The 17,193-nt window shown below is 41.4% G+C and overlaps 1 protein-coding gene and 1 non-coding gene across 6 annotated transcripts in view; both read right to left on the reverse strand.

Annotated features, from left to right (window-relative positions):
* The window catches only part of ESRRG (estrogen related receptor gamma), a 703,351-nt gene that overhangs the window by 325,495 nt on the left and 360,663 nt on the right, over positions 1-17,193 (reverse strand). Inside the window, exon 1 of one of the 5 annotated variants that reach the window (XM_070767944.1) lies at positions 15,725-16,293. The exons of the other annotated variants lie outside the window; for them this stretch is intronic. The gene's annotated coding sequence lies outside the window, so the exon portion shown is untranslated. Of the gene's footprint in view, positions 1-15,724; positions 16,294-17,193 lie in introns of those variants that run through there. 5 annotated transcript variants of the gene reach the window in all.
* TRNAY-AUA (transfer RNA tyrosine (anticodon AUA)) lies at positions 5,904-5,975 on the reverse strand. The gene has a single exon. It is a non-coding gene; the product is annotated as a tRNA-Tyr (tRNA).

The following is a 17,193-nucleotide window of genomic DNA, read 5'->3' on the forward strand; positions in this document are numbered from 1 at the left end:
CCAATCAAAAAATGGGCCAAAGATCTAAATAGACATTTCTCCAAAGAAGACATACAGATGGCTAACAAACACATGAAAAGATGCTCAACACCACTCATTATCAGAGAAATGCAAATCAAAACCACTATGAGGTACCATTTCACACCAGTCAAAATGGCTGCGATCCAAAAGTCTACAAATAATAAATGCTGGAGAGGGTGTGGAGAAAAGGGAACCCTCTCACACTGTTGGTGGGAATGCAAACTAGTACAGCCACTATGGAGAACAGTGTGGAGATTCCTTAAAAAACTGGAAATAGACCTGCCTTATGATCCAGCAATCCCACTGCTGGGCATACACACTGAGGAAACCAGAAGGGAAAGAGACACGTGTACCCCAATGTTCATCGCAGCACTGTTTCTAATAGCCAGGACATGGAAGCAACCTAGATGTCCATCAGCAGATGAATGGATAAGAAAGCAGTGGTACATATACACAATGGAGTATTACTCAGCCATTAAAAAGAATACATTTGAATCAATTTTAATGAGGTGGATGAAACTGGAGCCTATTATACACAGTGAAGTAAACCAGAAGGAAAAACACCAATACAGTATACTAACGCATATATATGGAATTTAGAAAGATGGTAACAATAACCCTGTGTATGAGACAGTAAAAGAGATACTGATGTATAGAACAGTCTTATGGACTCTGTGGGAGAGGGAGAGGGTGGGAAGATTTGGGAGAATGGCATTGAAACATGTAAAATATCATGTATGAAACGAGATGCCAGTCCAGGTTCGATGCGCGATACTGGATGCTTGGGGCTGGTGCACTGGGACGACCCAGAGGGATGGTATGGGGAGGGAGGAGGGAGGAGGGTTCAGGATGGGGAACACATGTATACCTGTGGCGGATTCATTTTGATATTTGGCAAAACTAATACAATTATGTAAAGTTTAAAAATAAAATAAAATTAATTAAAAAAAAATACGAACAGAACAAGCATTTGAGCAATTTCTTCTCCTAAGTTATGGATTGTTGTTGTCTTTCAGTTGCTAAGTGGTGTCTGACTTTTTATGACCCTATGGACTGCAGCACTCCAGGCTCCTCTGTCCTCCACTGTCTCCAGGAATTTGCTTGAATTCATGTCCACTGAGATGTTATGGATAAATATACATTTTTCAAAATTGTGAAACAATCTTTCCCTGGCATCTACAGTCTATCCTAACTCCAATACAGTTCCATTCCTTCCTTTCCCTGCCTGACTTTCTGTGGCCCTCCTCTTCCTTAGGGCCTAGCATCCCCTTAACCCTGAGGTCACCACCAACCCCTTCCATGCTTCCTAATGCTCCAAGCCAGTTCTTTGGCCACCTGATACAAAGAACTGACTCATTAGAAAAGACCCAGATGCTGGGAAAGATTGAAAGCAGGAGGAGAAGGGGACATCAGAGGATGGGATGGTTAGATGGCATCACCAACTCGATGGATATGAGTTTGAGCAAGCTCTGGGAGCTGGTGAGGGACAGGGAGGCTTGGAGTGCTGCAGTCCATGGGGGTCACAAAAAGTCGGACACAACTGAGCGACTGAATTGAGTGACTTCTTGGCTGTCTTTTGACACTACTAACTCTGCTCCAGTCATTCAACCTCAAAACTGAAGCAGCTTAGGGTTTCTTTTTTTAAAAAATGAAGTTGTAATTTTAGGATAGTTTTAAATTTGTAGAGACTTCCTGGTGGTCCAGTGGTTAAGATCCTAGGCTCTCAATACAGGGGCCTGGGTTCAATCCCTCAGAGCAGAAAAAGAAATAAAAGGAATCCAAATTGGAAAAGAAGAAGTAAAACTCTCACTGTTTGCAGATGACATGATCCTCTACATAGAAAACCCTAAAGACTCCACCAGAAAATTACTAGAACTAATCAATGACTATAGTAAAGTTGCAGGATATAAAATCAACACACAGAAATCCCTTGCATTCCTATACACTAATAATGAGAAAACAGAAAGAGAAATTAAGGAAACAATTCCATTCACCATTGCAACGGAAAGAATAAAATACTTAGGAATATATCTACCTAAAGAAACTAAAGACCTATACATAGAAAACTATAAAACACTGGTGAAAGAAATCAAAGAGGACACTAATAGATGGAGAAATATACCATGTTCATGGATTGGAAGAATCAATATAGTGAAAATGAGTATACTACCCAAAGCAATTTATAGATTCAATGCAATCCCTATCAAGCTATCAACAGTATTCTTCACAGAGCTAGAACAAATAATTTCACAATTTGTATGGAAATACAAAAAACCTCAAATAGCCAAAGCTATCTTGAGAAAGAAGAATGGAACTGAAGGAATCAACCTACCTGGCTTCAGGCTCTACTACAAAGCCACAGTTATCAAGACAGTATGGTACTGGCACAAAGACAGAAATATAGATCAATAGAACAAAATAGAAAGCCCAGAGATAAATCCACGCACATATGGACACCTTATCTTTGACAAAGGAGGCAAGAATATACAATGGATTAAAGACAATCTCTTTAACAAGTGGTGCTGGGAAATCTGGTCAACCACTTGTAAAAGAATGAAACTAGACCACTTTCTAACACCATACACAAAAATAAACTCAAAATGGATTAAAGATCTCAACGTAAGGCAAAACACTCTCCGACATACATCACAGCAGGATCCTCTATGACCCACCTCCCAGAATATTGGAAATAAAAGCAAAAATAAACAAATGGGACCTAATTAACCTTAAAAGCTTCTGCACATCAAAGGAAACTATTAGCAAGGTGAAAAGACAGCCTTCAGAATGGGAGAAAATAATAGCAAATGAAACAACACAAACAACTAATCTCAAAAATATACAAGCAACTCCTACAGCTCAACTCCAGAAAAATAAATGACCCAATCAAAAAATGGGCCAAAGAACTAAATAGACATTTCTCCAAAGAAGACATACAGATGGCTAACAAACACATGAAAAGATGTTCAACATCATTCATTATCAGAGAAATGCAAATCAAAACCACTATGAGGTACCATTTCACACCAGTCAGAATGGCTGCAATCCAAAAGTCTACAAATAATAAATGCTGGAGAGGGTGTAGAGAAAAGGGAACCCTCTTACACTGTTGGTGGGAATGCAAACTAGTACAGCCACTATGGAGAACAGTGTGGAGATTCCTTAAAAAACTGGAAATAGAACTGCCTTATGACCCAGCAATCCCACTGCTGGGCATACACACTGAGGAAACCAGAAGGGAAAGAGACACATGTACCCCAATGTTCATCACAGCACTGTTTATAATAGCCAGGACATGGAAACAACCTAGATGTCCATCAGCAGATGAATGGATAAGAAAGCAGTGGTACATACACACAATGGAGTATTACTCAGCCATTAAAAAGAATATATTTGAATCAGTTCTAATGAGGTGGATGAAACTGGAGCCTATTATACGGAGTGAAGTAAGCCAGAAAGAAAAACACCAATACAGTATACTAACGCATATATATGGAATTTAGAAAGATGGTAACAATAACCCTGTGTATGAGACAGCAAAAGAGACACTGATGTATAGAACAGTCTTATGGACTCTGTGGGAGAGGGAGAGGGTGGGAAGATTTGGGAGAATGGCATTGAAACTGTAAAATATCATGTATGAAACGAGTCACCAGTCCAGGTTCGATTCACGATACTGGATGCTTGGGGCTAGTGCACTGGGACGACCCAGAGGGATGGTATGGGGAGGGAGGAGGGAGGAGGGTTCAGGATGGGGAACACATGTATACCTGTGGTGGATTCATTTTGATATTTGGCAAAACTAATACAATTATGTAAAGTTTAAAAAAAAAAAAATCCCTGGTCAGGGAATGAGAACCCACATGCCACAGTGAAGATGGAAGATTTCATGTGCCTCAGTTAAGATCTGGTGCAGCCAAATAAGTAAAGAAATAAATCTGCAGGAAAGTTGTGAAGATAGTACCAGAGCGCTCCCTTCCGTACATCTGGTATCCAGTCTCTAACTTTCCACATGTTACATTAGTAAGGGTACATTTGTCACATCTAATGAACCCCTGTTGATGCATGATTATTAACTAAACTTCTTATTTACTCAAATGTTCTTAATTTGTACCTATTGTTCTGCTCCAGGACCCATCTACGATATCACATCATATTTAGTTATCATGAGGCTTCAGGTTTCTCTAACATTCCTCAGACTTTGTTTTCAATGATCTCGACAGTATTGAGGAGTTCTGGTTAAGGACTCAATAGAATCTCCACTGAGATTTGCTTGAGGTTTGTTGCATATTTAGATTGGGGTGATGGGTTTGGGGCCAGAAGACCACAGAGGTAAAGTGCCATCTCAATGGTACATACTATTGACATGATTTATGACGGTTGGGCTGACCTTGGTCACCTGGAAGAGGCCTTCTTTGTCAAGTTGCTCCTGCCTCCAGTGTGAAGTTTCTCTTCCCCATCCCTCTTTCCATAGCGTATTTCTGGGAAGGCAGTCACTATGCATGGCCCATACATAAGAAGTGGGCAGCTATGTTCCTCTTGCTTCAGAGCAAAGTATCCATAGAGATTATTTTGAATTCTTCTCAGCATCACTTTTGACTAGTCTTTTGCCCTTGATCTCCATTCCAGGCATTTTCTCAATAAGTAAGCAGTACAGGGGCATTCAGTGTAGATATGGCTACTCCAAACCCTGACTCTTTTGATGGAAATAAAACAGACTGAATTATTCCTGGTATCTTAGAGCTTCCTTCTTTCTTTCCCTTCTTCAACAAATTTGTGGTGTCTGCTATACATTAGGGCTTGCATTAACTTTAGGAACAGGGCTAAGTCACAGGAATATGAGGGCTCAAAGATTATTAACAGTAGTCTCTAATTTAGCTAAGGAGTCAGAGAAGGCTTCTTGGAGACCATGACTTCTGAGTTAAAATCTGGTGGGGAGAAATATGTCTATGAAAGGGAGATATAAGAGAAGAGAAAAGTCTATTTAGGTCTTCCACCCATTTTTTTCATTTTATGAGCACTCAAAGCCACTAAGAGAAATGTAAATCAAATCTACAACAAGGTATCATCTAACACCAGTCAGATAGGTCATCATCAAAAAAATCTACAAACAATAAATCCCGGAGAGAATGTGGAGAAAAGGGAACCCTCCTGCACTGTTGGTGGAAATGTACAGATAACTTGATGCAGCCACTATGGAGAACAGAATGGAGATTCCTTAACAAAACTAAAAATAGAATAACCACATGACCCAGCATATATCTGGAGAAAGCCATAATTCAAAAAGATACACACACCCCAGTGTTCATTGTAGCACTGTTTACAATAGCCGGTGCATGGAAGCAACCTAGATGTCCATCAGCAGAGGAATGGATAAAGAGGATGTGGTACATATATACAATGGAATATTGCTCAGCCAAAAAAGAACAAAGTTGTGGCATTTTCAGAGATGTGGATGGACCTAGAGACTGTCATACAGAATGAAGTAAGTCAGGAAGAATAAAACAGGAAGAGTAAAACTGCTCATATGTGGAATCTAGAAAAATGGAACAGATGACTGTATTCACAAAGCAGAAATAGACACATAGATCTAGAGAATAAACTTCTGGGGGAAGAGGAGATGCAATGAATTGGGAGATTGGAACTGACATATATACACCTCTAGTTTATAATAGATGACTAATGAAACCCTACGATATAGCACAGGGAACTCTACTCAATCCTCTGTGGTGACCTAAATGGGAAAGTGAAAGTGAAAGTGAAATCGCTCAGTCGTGTCCGACTCTTTGTGACCCCATGGACTGTAGCCTATCAGGCTCCTCCATCTATAGGATTCTCCAGGCAAGAATACTGGAGTGGGGTGACATTTCCTTCTCCAGGAGATATTCCCAAACCAGGGATTGAACCTGGGTCTTCTGCATTATAGGCAGACACTTTACCATCTAAGCCACCAGGGAAGCTCCCAAACTAAATGGGAAGGCAACTAAAAAAGAAGGGATATATGTATACATATAACTGATTCACTTTGCTGTACAGCAGAGACTAATACAACATTGTAAAGGAGCTATACTCCAATAAAAAAAAATTAAAAAAAAAAAAGAGAGAGAGAGAAAGGAGAGAACATTCTAGATGGAGGGACAGCATGAGCAAAAGCTCTGACAGGGGAGGGAGCGTGGGGGGAAGTTCTGCAGAACCACGAGCAAGGGAGATAGGGGGAAGGGGGCGTCTGGGGAGCCAGGAAGGGCTGACTCCTGAGAATCCACAAGCAACACGTGGTCACTAAGAGCAGGACTGTGCCTTGGACAGAGAGACGTTTTCAAATGATTATTAAGTCTGCCAAAGGCAGAATCTTCCTGGGCAGAACGAATGGATGCAGGACAGCCAGTTAGGAGGCCTTTACTGAGTCTTAAGAGGAGGTGATGTGAGCTTGGCCTAAGACTGGGACAGTGTGGGGAGGGACAAAGAGGGATACACATATACCTAACTCATGGAGTTCTGTGAGGTCATGAGTTAATAAGCACAAAGCATTTAAGCAAGTGCCTGCCTTATACTAACTGCTTATAATAATAATACTGCTTATATGATCTTGAATAGACATCAAAATGGGAATCAACCCCCTCACCAACAAAATGAAGAGGCTTGGCTATATAATTTCCAAGATCTTCTCTAACCCTAAAGGGTTAATATTCTTAGCCATTATTCTTTGCTAGTTTGAGGACTGTCAGCTCTTATGTGTGCTGTTCCCCAAGAGCTGCCTAAGTAAATGTTACCTTCACTTGGTTACCCTATACCATTGCAATACCATCAGACCTTTTCAAAGAAGTGACAGTGGGCAAAAGGTAAATATGTAACTGATTTTTCATTCCTAAACATTTCACATTCTGTAGAATTGGTCATGCATTTCTACCCATTATACCATCACACTATCTTGTTATTTCTGCCAGGTCTAGAAAGTATTTCAGGAGTAAATCTACCCCAGCAAACTTTAAACACTCAGAGATGCCACCAACACCTGTGGAAGCACAACTTAAATGTTAAATCTGATTTCTCAGGGTAGCTGCTGCTGCTGCTGCTGCTGCTGCTGCTGCTGCTGCTAAGTCGCTTCAGTCGTGTCCGACTCTGTATGACCCCATAGACAGCAGCCCACCAGGCTTCCCCGTCCCTGGGATTCTCCAGGCAAGAACACTGGAGTGGGTTGCCATTTCCTTCTCCAATGCATGAAAGTGAAAAGTGAAAGTGAAGTCGCTCAGTCGTGTCTGACTCTTTGCGACCCCATGGACTGCAGCCTACCGGGCTCCTCCGTCCATGGGATTTTCCGGGCAAGAGTACTGGAGTGGGGTGCCATTGCCTTTTCCGTCTCAGGGTAGAGGGGGTCATTATAATCAGTGAATCAGTGAGGAATGGAAAGCACTAAATGGGTCTGACATCTGGCTAGGATTTATTGTCAGTACAAAGCACACAAGTCCCTGTCTTCAAGGAGCTTACAGTTTATCTCAGGGGGAAAGATTATACAATTATATGTTGTATAATCCATATACAACATAAGATTATAGAAATTATGAATGGTTTCTCAATTCAGACTCTAGACAGTGGAAAGAATTCAGAGGAGAGGGAATGAAAGCCATATAATGATCAAAAAGAGTCAAGAACATTGAGATATATTATCACAGTGAAGTTTTTACTTCAAAAACTTTGGAAAATTTCAACCAAAAGGATAAAATGTATTCTGTGAACTCTTGTCAAAGCTTACATCCTTCATACAAACTAGAAAAAAGAATACACAAGCATTCCAGATTCTTCTACTAAACTGGGTAAATTTATCTGTAATGATAACTGTAAATACCCCATTTGTCATTAATTTAGAATGATCACTTACATAGCCTGAGAAATGTGTGATATTCTTGAGAACCATGTGATATCCTCCTAAACCCACATTTATTTATAAATAAAACTATCTTAATCTATTACAGGGAGGAGGAATCTCACTACCTTTCAAATAAAATTACACTAAAACAAAGACAGGAAATAGAAATTTCTAAAGGTGAGAAAAATAAAAATTCAGTTGTAAATGAGCGAACATCACAAGTAAATTTAAGGTACTAAAACAGATGATTTTACTGAAAATTTAACACCTCTCAACACAGCTATCTGCCCAGTGGTCAGGAAACCAATAACATCTTGTCAGCAATGCTCCAAGTACATCAGTGACACAGATTCTAAAAACAATAAAAGCAAAACAACAAAACAACAAAAGCAGTGTACGTACGACCCTAGCCATCAGCTCACGCGTTTTTCTCAACTGCCCTTTCCTGGCTCATTTCTAACACCGAGGAATTCGCAAATAGCACGAAGAACACAGGCTGGTGGGAAACGCAGGGGGACAATGTAGATAATTTTGAAAGGCAAGCAAGAAATATTTCAAACAATGTGGGGACATTTAAGAAACATCTTTTCAAACTTATATTTGATAAACTGGGGTATATGTGGGGGGGAGTGGTTAAAACTCAGGAAAGTATCCCTTTAATAATGAATGATAAGTCATTATATACAGTGTTCTATTTTAATAAGAAACATCATTTTCTCAAATTAGAACACCAAAGCAGGGGTCTTTAATTACTTTTGGGCCAGAGGCTCCTTTGAGGATCTGATGAAAGTCAGACATTTTCCTCTGAAAACTACATGCTCTCACAAATTTAGCATTCAAATTTCAACATAATTTATGGACTCACATCTCTGCCCAACATCAAATCCACCCCTCTATGGGTTCGCCATTGTCTTGTAGGCTCACGTGTTAAAGGCTTATAAGCCCCCGATTTTATAAACTAGTGTGCTATTGAAACATGCTTAAGACCTTGGAACAAGACTATGTGTATGCATAACCGAATTACTTTACATCTGTACATTTTGAAACTAACACAACATTGTAAATCCACTCTTGTTGTTATTCAGTCACTAAGTCGTGTCCAACTCTTTGCAACCCCGTGGACTGAGGCATGCCAAGCTTCCCTGTCCTCCACTATCTTCTGGAGTTTGCTCAAACCCACGTGCACTGAGTTAGTGATGCCATCCAACTATCTCATTCTCTGTTGCCCCTTTCTCCTCCTGCCCTCAATCTTTCCCATCAACAGGGTCTTTTCCAATGAGTCGTCTCTTCGAATCAGGTCGCTTAAGTACTGGAGCTTCAGCTTCAGCACCAGTCCTTCCAATGAATATTCAGGGTTGATTTCCTTTAGGATGGACTGATTTCATCTCCTTGCTGTCCAAGGGACTCTCAAGAGTTTTCTCGAGCGCCACAGTTTGAAAGCATCAACTCTTTACCATTCAGCCTTCTGTCTAGTCCAACTCTCACATTCCTACATGACTACTTGAAAAACCATTGCTTTGACTATATGGACTTTTGTCAGCAAAGTGATGTCTCTGCTTTTTAATATGCTGTCTAGGTTTGTCATAGCTTTTCTTCCAAGGAGTAAACTTCTTTTAATTTCGTGGCTATAGTCACTGTCCGCAGCAATTTTGGAGCCCAAGAAAAGAATATCTGTCACTGTTTCCACATTTTCCCCATCTATTTGCCATGAGGTGATGGAACCAGATGTCATGATCTTTGTTTTTTGAATATTTAGTTTTAAGCCAGTTTTTTCACTCTCCTCTTTCGCCTTCACCCAGAAGCTCTTTAGTTCCTCGTCGCTTTCTGCTGTTAGACTAGTATCATCTGCATATCGGAAGTTGTTGATACTTCTCCTGGCAATCTTGATCCCAGCTTGGGATTCATCCAGTCTGGCATTTCACATTATGTATTCTACATAGAAGTTAAGTACGCAGGGTGACAATATAAAGCCTCGATATACTCCTTTCCCAATTCTGAACCAGTCTATTGTTCCATGTCTGGTTGTAACTTGTTTCTTGACCTGCACACAGATTTCTCAGGAGACAGGTAAGGTGGTCTGGTACTGTCTCTTTAAGAATTTTCCACAGTTTGTTGTGATCCACACAGTCAAAAGTTTTAGTGTAGTCAACAAAGTCAAAATAGATATTTTTCTTGAATTCCCATGCTTTTTCTATGATGTTAGCAATTTGATCTCTGGTTCCTCTGCCCTTTTCTAAATCCAACTTGTACATTTGGAAATTCTTGATAACATATTATTGAAGTCTAGCTTGAAGGATTTTGAGCATAATCTTGCTAGCATGTGAAATGAGCATAACTGTATGGTAGTTTGAACATTCTTTGGCATTGCCCTTTTTGGGGATTGGAATGAAAACTGACCTTTTCTAGTCCTGTGGCCACTGCTGAGTTTCCCATATTTGCTGACATACTGAGTGCAGCACTTCAACAGCATCATCTTTTAGGATTGGAAATAGCTCAGCTGGAATGCCATCATCTCCACCAGCTTTGTTTTGTAGCAGTGCTTCCTAAGATCCACTTGACTTCACACTCCAAGATATCTGGCTCTAGGTGAGTGACCATACCATTGTGGTTATGTAGGTCATTAGACTTTTTGGATAGCTCTTCTGTGTATTCTTGCCACCTCCTTTTAATCTCTCTGCTTCTGTTAGGTCCTTGCTGTTTCTGTCCTTTATTATGCCCATCTTTGCATGAAATGTTTCCTTGATATCTCCAATTTTCTTGAAGAGATCTCTAGTCTTTCCCATCCTATTGTTTTCCTCTATTTGCACTGTTCACTTAAGGAGGCCTTCTTGTCTCTCCCCACTAAAATCAACTACACTCCAACATAAAATTAAATTAAAAATTGAAAAAAACACACATATTATTGAATAGAACACATATTCAAAAAAGCATTTCATTTTACTGATTGTGTGGTATACAATGCTATCCATTTAATTTCTTACCAATTCTTGGTCATCACCAATTCTTGGAACTCATTTCTCCCTGTTTTTCCATTTTGGTTCTCAGTCCATGCATTTTCAGCATTCTGTTCCTCAAAACTACTTAGCAAGAACAAAACGGAGAAAAAAATGTTTCAAAGATGAGAGGAAAACCAGTCACTTGTGCTCTTGGCAGCCCTGGTCATTGGTTTAGTTGTTTATTTATTCAGTCAACAACTTGAGCTTCGACTATGTATCAGGAGCGGGGAGGCAGCAGGCTTGAAAAAGAGAAAGCTGCCCCCTCTCCAGTGCGCCCCAAAATAGTTTCGTGTCCAGAGCAGCAGCTGGAGAAGCGGTTAGAGTAGGTGGATATATAACCAGGTGCCCTGAGGATAAGAGGACACCCTTGAGGCAGGGTGTTTTCTGCTTGGAGACAGGAAAAAATTGAGCTGAATAGCAGTTAAAGAAGGTGTATTCAGGAAGAACAGGAACGGCTGGAGACACAGAGGAAAACCAATGCACATCTTCTCTCAGGAATGGGGTGCCGAGGCAAGGAAGGTTGAGAATTGCAGTGTGGTTGGGACACATTGGGCATTAATGGAAGGAATGCAGCAGCAGCAAGAAAGTGAAAAAAAAAGCGGGGGGGGGGGGGGTTAATTGAATTGTTACTTGGTGCTGATAATGCCAAAAGCTAGTTTAAAATATCCAATCAGAGTTCTAGTTGGATCTCTATTTCTGTTATGCAAATAAGATTATCTATATTATATTTCTAGATTCCACATATATGCGTTAACATGAACGAAAATATCAACACCAAGGGGGAAAAGGGGTGGGTAGGATGAGTTGGGAGCTTCGGACTGACATGTATACACTATTGATACTATGGATAAAACAGACAATGAACGAGAACCTAGTGTGTAGCTCTGGAAAAGGTAATGGCACCCCACTCCAGTACTCTTTGCCTGGAAAATCCCATGGACAGAGAAGCCTGATAGGCTGCAGTCCATGGGGTTGCTACAAGTCAGACACGACTGAGCGACTTCACTTTCACTTTTCACTTTCATGCATTGGAGAAGGAAATGGCAACCCACTCCAGTGTTCTTGCCTGGAGGATCCCAGGGACGGGGGAGCCTGGTGGGCTGCTGTCTATGGGGTCGCGCAGAATCGGACACAACTGAAGCGACTTAGCAGTGTGTAGCTCAGGTGCTCTGTGGTGACCTAAATGAGAAAGAAATCTAAAAGAGAGGGGATATATGTATACAAATAACTGATTTACTCTGCTGTACTGTAGAAACTAACCAAATACTGTAAAGTAACTATAGCCAAATAAAAACTAATTAAAAAAATAAAAATAGCACAGAAAAAAAGACAATATTGTAGTTGGAAAAGAAATAGAAATTTTGAGCAAAGTTAAGTAACTATATTAGAACCAGCAGCCTAACTTGGGAGCCCAGTGCAAAATAAAAATGTGGGGCTGGTTCTTTGTTCAAAATTATGAATCATTTCAAGATGGTGATAGGAGAATATTAAGCCAAATATAAGGGCCCTTCTGAGCATTGGAACCTATGTGACTACACAGGCTGTACATCCCTGAATCTGGCCCTGATTATATAAGAAGGAAATTTCAAACGTTCACCATGATTCGTTATTAGCATGGATAAACAACTCACAGTTCCAAAATGGCAACTATAACACCAGGCTGGGAGCCTTAGAGTCACTTCATTTTCTCAGCAATTCTATGAGGCACAGATACCTCTCTTAGATACTAGGAGACAAAAGAGCAAAAGAGAAAAGCGATCTTATATATATCTTAAAGAATTCCCTCAGTGCCTTGAGCCATGCTGTGTTATAGTGAGCACTCAATACTGACTTGTAACTAAGTGATTTTATTTCTTTGCTCTGAGTTCATCTTCGGCTGAGCCATGAAAGTCCAGACTCTCTGAAGTCAGCCAGAGGGTCTGTATTTATAGTTGTGAGTGAAAGATAGAAATAGAAAGGACCACCTTTCACCATTCCAGTTACACCAGTCCATGGAGTCTCAAAACATCTACCTCTAGCAGGAATGTGAGATGGGAATGTGGGGGGAGCAAAATGCCAGCACTCTCAGAACTGTCCTTTTTTTTTAAACACAGACACAGCTCTGAGCACAAATTCCATAAGTTTCAGGAGAAATTATGCATTCAAATAGCACATACACATTACAAGAATACTGAATCTATTTTATTTATTTATGTATTTAAATGAAGGATAATTGCTACAATGTTGTGTTGGTTTCTGTGGCACAACTTGAATCAGTCATAACTATGTAACTATATATATATATATTTATATATATCCCCTTCCTCTTGAGCCCTCCCCCCCACTCAGCACAATCCCACCTTTCTAGGTTGTCACAGAGTACAAGGTTGGGCTCCCTGTGTCATATAGCAGCTTCCCACTAGCTATCTACTTCACACATGGTGTGTATATATACCTAACAGAGGGCATGGGTACCCACTCCAGGATTCTTGCCTGGAGAATCCCATGGACAGAGGAGCCTGGTGGGCTACAGTTCATAGGGTCGCAGACAGTGGGACATGACTGAAGTGATTGAGCAGGCAGGCAGGCAGTGTATATATGTCAATGCTACTCTCTCAATTCGTCCCACCCTGAATCTATTTTAAAAGAAGTTATTAAATCTTCAGAACCTACAGTAATTTCTGACTTCTCCCAGCAAACCTCCAATTAAGAGTTTCATGAAACAAAGCCTTGCTAGAGGGTTCAGGTTCATAAGCGTGCTCACCCCTCCCCCTCCCTCCTCTGCCTCCCTCCAAAGCTTCAGAAGGACCTGAATCATCTATTGCCATCAATGAAATTCACTTTTTCCACTTAGGATGAGAGTAAGAACTGCCATGACTGTTAGGGGAAGCACACTGATTGAAACTGCCCACCCTGGCCAGGCACCATAGTAACCATCGGCATGAGCTGTTTTATGAAGGAGATCCTGATAAGGTATAATACGGAACTAATAAGCCACCACCAACAGGAAGAGTCCGGAAAGGTCGAAAGGAGACACCGTGTGTCCGTCCACTTCCCAGAATCCCTCGCTAGCATCCATCTTGGCTGAGTGATGCGTGCGCCACCAGGAAAGACTCTGAATTAGAATGATTGGCCAAAGACCACCCGGAAACTAATCCCATCACCATAAAACCCGAGACCACAAGCCACGCGGCAGAGCAGTTCTCCTGGGTTCCCTTACCCTACTGCTCTCCGCCCGGGTGCCCTTTCCCAATAAAATCTCTTGCTTTGTCAGCACATGTGTCTCCTCAGACAATTCATTTCTGAGTGTTAGACAAGAGCCCAGTTTCAGGCCCTGGAAGGGGTCCGCCTTCCTGAGACAATGACCACAACAGACCATTAATTCAACAGTGAAAACCAAAGACTAAATATTTGCTAAAACTCCTTAGATTTTTATATTGACTTTTTAGCTTACTTGAACAGGTCATCTCTTGCACATTGGGGCAAGTGGGGGGCTTTTGATGGTGTGTTCAGGGCTTTCTGTGGAGCCTCTGTCCTTTGGTTCTGGGAGGCCTCCACAACACCCTGTAGCTCAGAGTTCTGTGTGATTAATAGCTCTGCCAGCCATTCCTATTTAAAAACTATTCTTACTTTACATCTTTTTTTTTCTTCCTCTGTCTCTGATTTTCTCTGATCCTTATTTTTCTCCTCAGCAGAAGTACCCACTGTCAGAATTTTCTCCCTACTTTCCCAAGCCTTGTCACTTTATTCCACAGTGTCTTGGTTTGGGGGAGCTTTTGTTCAGTAGATAGCAGGCCTTATGCAAATCTCACAAGTATAACTGGCCAAAAGGTTCAACAAGGTAAATCATCAGCTGGTCCCTTTCTCCTCCTTTTCACGTCCCCGCACGCCGCCCCCTACCCCCAGTTCCAAATCCACATCCTGAGAAGAAAAGAAAGAAAAAAAGCAACCCACCAAAGGAGACACTGCGTCGCTGCAAGCAAAGCAGTAGTTTCTCTGTTCGGCTTGTACAGTGGATGTGTAAGTGGCATTTTCAAAATTATTCTGTCAGCCCCATGACAATTTAATTAATTAATTTTTTTATCCCGTGCCTCAACTCTGTTGTTTGGGTAGCAATGTCCTGTCAATATCTCACTCAGGTGTAGCAGGGACGGGTCTAACAGCCCTGGGCCGGCAGCCAAGCTCACCGGTGACTGACGCTCGCTTAACTGAGCAAAGATTTGCTCTGCGTGGAGTGGGGCTTGACTGTACAAGGACCGGTGGTGACAGCCAGGGTGCCGGCTGGAATCCTAACAAAGCTGCTTCCAACGTGTGCTCAGGCGAGTGGAACCAGCACTTAAACTGAATGTTAAGGGGCTTCAATCTTGGTGGTGTTTTTTTTTTTTTCTCCATCATTTACCATCAGAATAAACCCTGGGATTTTACAGGGAAAACAGCACATTAGGGCACTTAAATAGCAAATCCTTGTACCTTTTTAAAAGGCTGTTGAAGATGTATTAACTTGTAGGAGCAGTCATTTAATTGCTTGCCTCTGCTACCCCACACACTATTTTTTTTTTTAAATGACCAAATTAAACCTGCTGCACAAATTTGTGCTTTGAAGTTTCTGCCAAAGGATCATTCCTTTTAGGGCGTGAGAAAAAGAACTGAAACGCTCTCCTTGGGTACCAATGTCTGCAGCTTCCTTCCACCCCCCGACCCCCCACCTTCCCTGTCCCAGAAGCCTTCAGACAAAGAAGCAAATCATTGGCGTTTAAATGTTTCAAATTCATTTTCCAAGCCAGGTTCGAATATCACTATCATAATTCCCTCTGTCATTTCAATGAAAGCCCGTAAGCATTTACAAATGGAGGAATGTTGTACTTACAATTTGGGGGTGTGTGATGCAGCCGTGTATCTTAAGAAAAAAAAAAAACAACAACCTGTTATGTTTATAGGCTGTCCGTCCTGTTCAAAGACAACACCACTCTTGGTAAAGCTGAAGAAATTAGTGAGAAACAGAAAAGTCTTTTCCACACCGTGAACCTGTGAAAACTACTCTTTGCAAGGAGCCGTGGGAGTTGGTAGCAGAGTCTGCTGTTGTTTGAGACTTTGTCTCTTAGGTCAAATGCAGCCCAAAGCCAACAAGATGATTTACCATCTCACCGCTTTGAATCTGATGATATGCAACTGCCGGATGAAATATTTATACGAATTTCCCACTTCACCTATAAAAACCGTAGAGACACGCATAGGTACACAAACAACAGGCAGTCACGGTGCACATTTGTTTAGTTAGCTAGCAATTTTTGAAAGTTGTGTGTGGATAAGCAGATAGTGTCAGCGTGACAGAGGCAGTGCATCTGGGCTGTTCAAGTCCTGGATGCCTCTTCCCTTGGAAAGGAGTCCTGTTCCATTGCATCAGACGCCCAGTAACATGATCTCATCAACCTATGTGAGCACCAGAGGTCCAGGCAGGTCACAAGTCAAATTCTCTCTGTTGCCAATTGAGATTGACATGTGCTGTTGTCTTAATGATCACATGGTCCGATTTGGCCAAACGGGTGATCTTCACGAGAAACCAAGGTACAGTTTGTCAAACTGAAAGGCATTTGCAGGCTCGAGTGTTAGGTTTCCACAATAACAGTTGGCTGAATCTCTCTCTGCAGGTTAAAATACTGTTTTGTAAGTGGGGAAAAAAGAAAATCTTCTTTTTCTTTTGGTCTCTGGTTTGGTTTTGGCTTTGTTTTGTTTCAGTCTGATTTTTAAAGGCATGGATGCCCAGACTACTACAAAGGGGGGCTGGTTGGACCTCCCTGGCAGGGACGGGACAGAAGGATGTCTGAGTCTTGTAGGAGAGAAGGCTGTTACGCTGCATCTAACCCAAACCTGGTTAGCTGAGAAACAGTTCTTCATTCCTCTGTGGGACTTGGAACCTGGATGCTATAATTGAAAGCCAGTGTATTAAGCATAACACATCAAACCACTGTTAACACCCAGCCTCCCGCAAGGCAGCCTCCTAACAGCTCTGCTTTCTGCCTACAGTCTGTGCAAGCAAGTGGAACCGTCGCATGCACTGCATGCTAAAGGCCGCAGCCTTTGTCTTCTCCAAGTTCTGTCTGTTTCAGAGGCTAACATGCAGCAATTAGTCTAATTAATGTGAAACAATGAGCTGTGTTACCACTTATCAAATTGATTGTTCCCCTATCAAAACAAAACAGGCTGGCTTTTTGATGTAATTTCAAGAGATGATTTGAAATGTCATGTTGCTGGGAGCCAATTACCTTATGACTAGAGTCACGGTCAACAGAATACATAATTAGCATGAGTTTGGGAAGGCTGCTTACTGCTAGTATG

The sequence above is a fragment of the Bos indicus genome, chromosome 16 (assembly GCF_029378745.1).
Source record: "Bos indicus isolate NIAB-ARS_2022 breed Sahiwal x Tharparkar chromosome 16, NIAB-ARS_B.indTharparkar_mat_pri_1.0, whole genome shotgun sequence".
NCBI classification, from domain to species: domain Eukaryota; kingdom Metazoa; phylum Chordata; class Mammalia; order Artiodactyla; family Bovidae; genus Bos; species Bos indicus.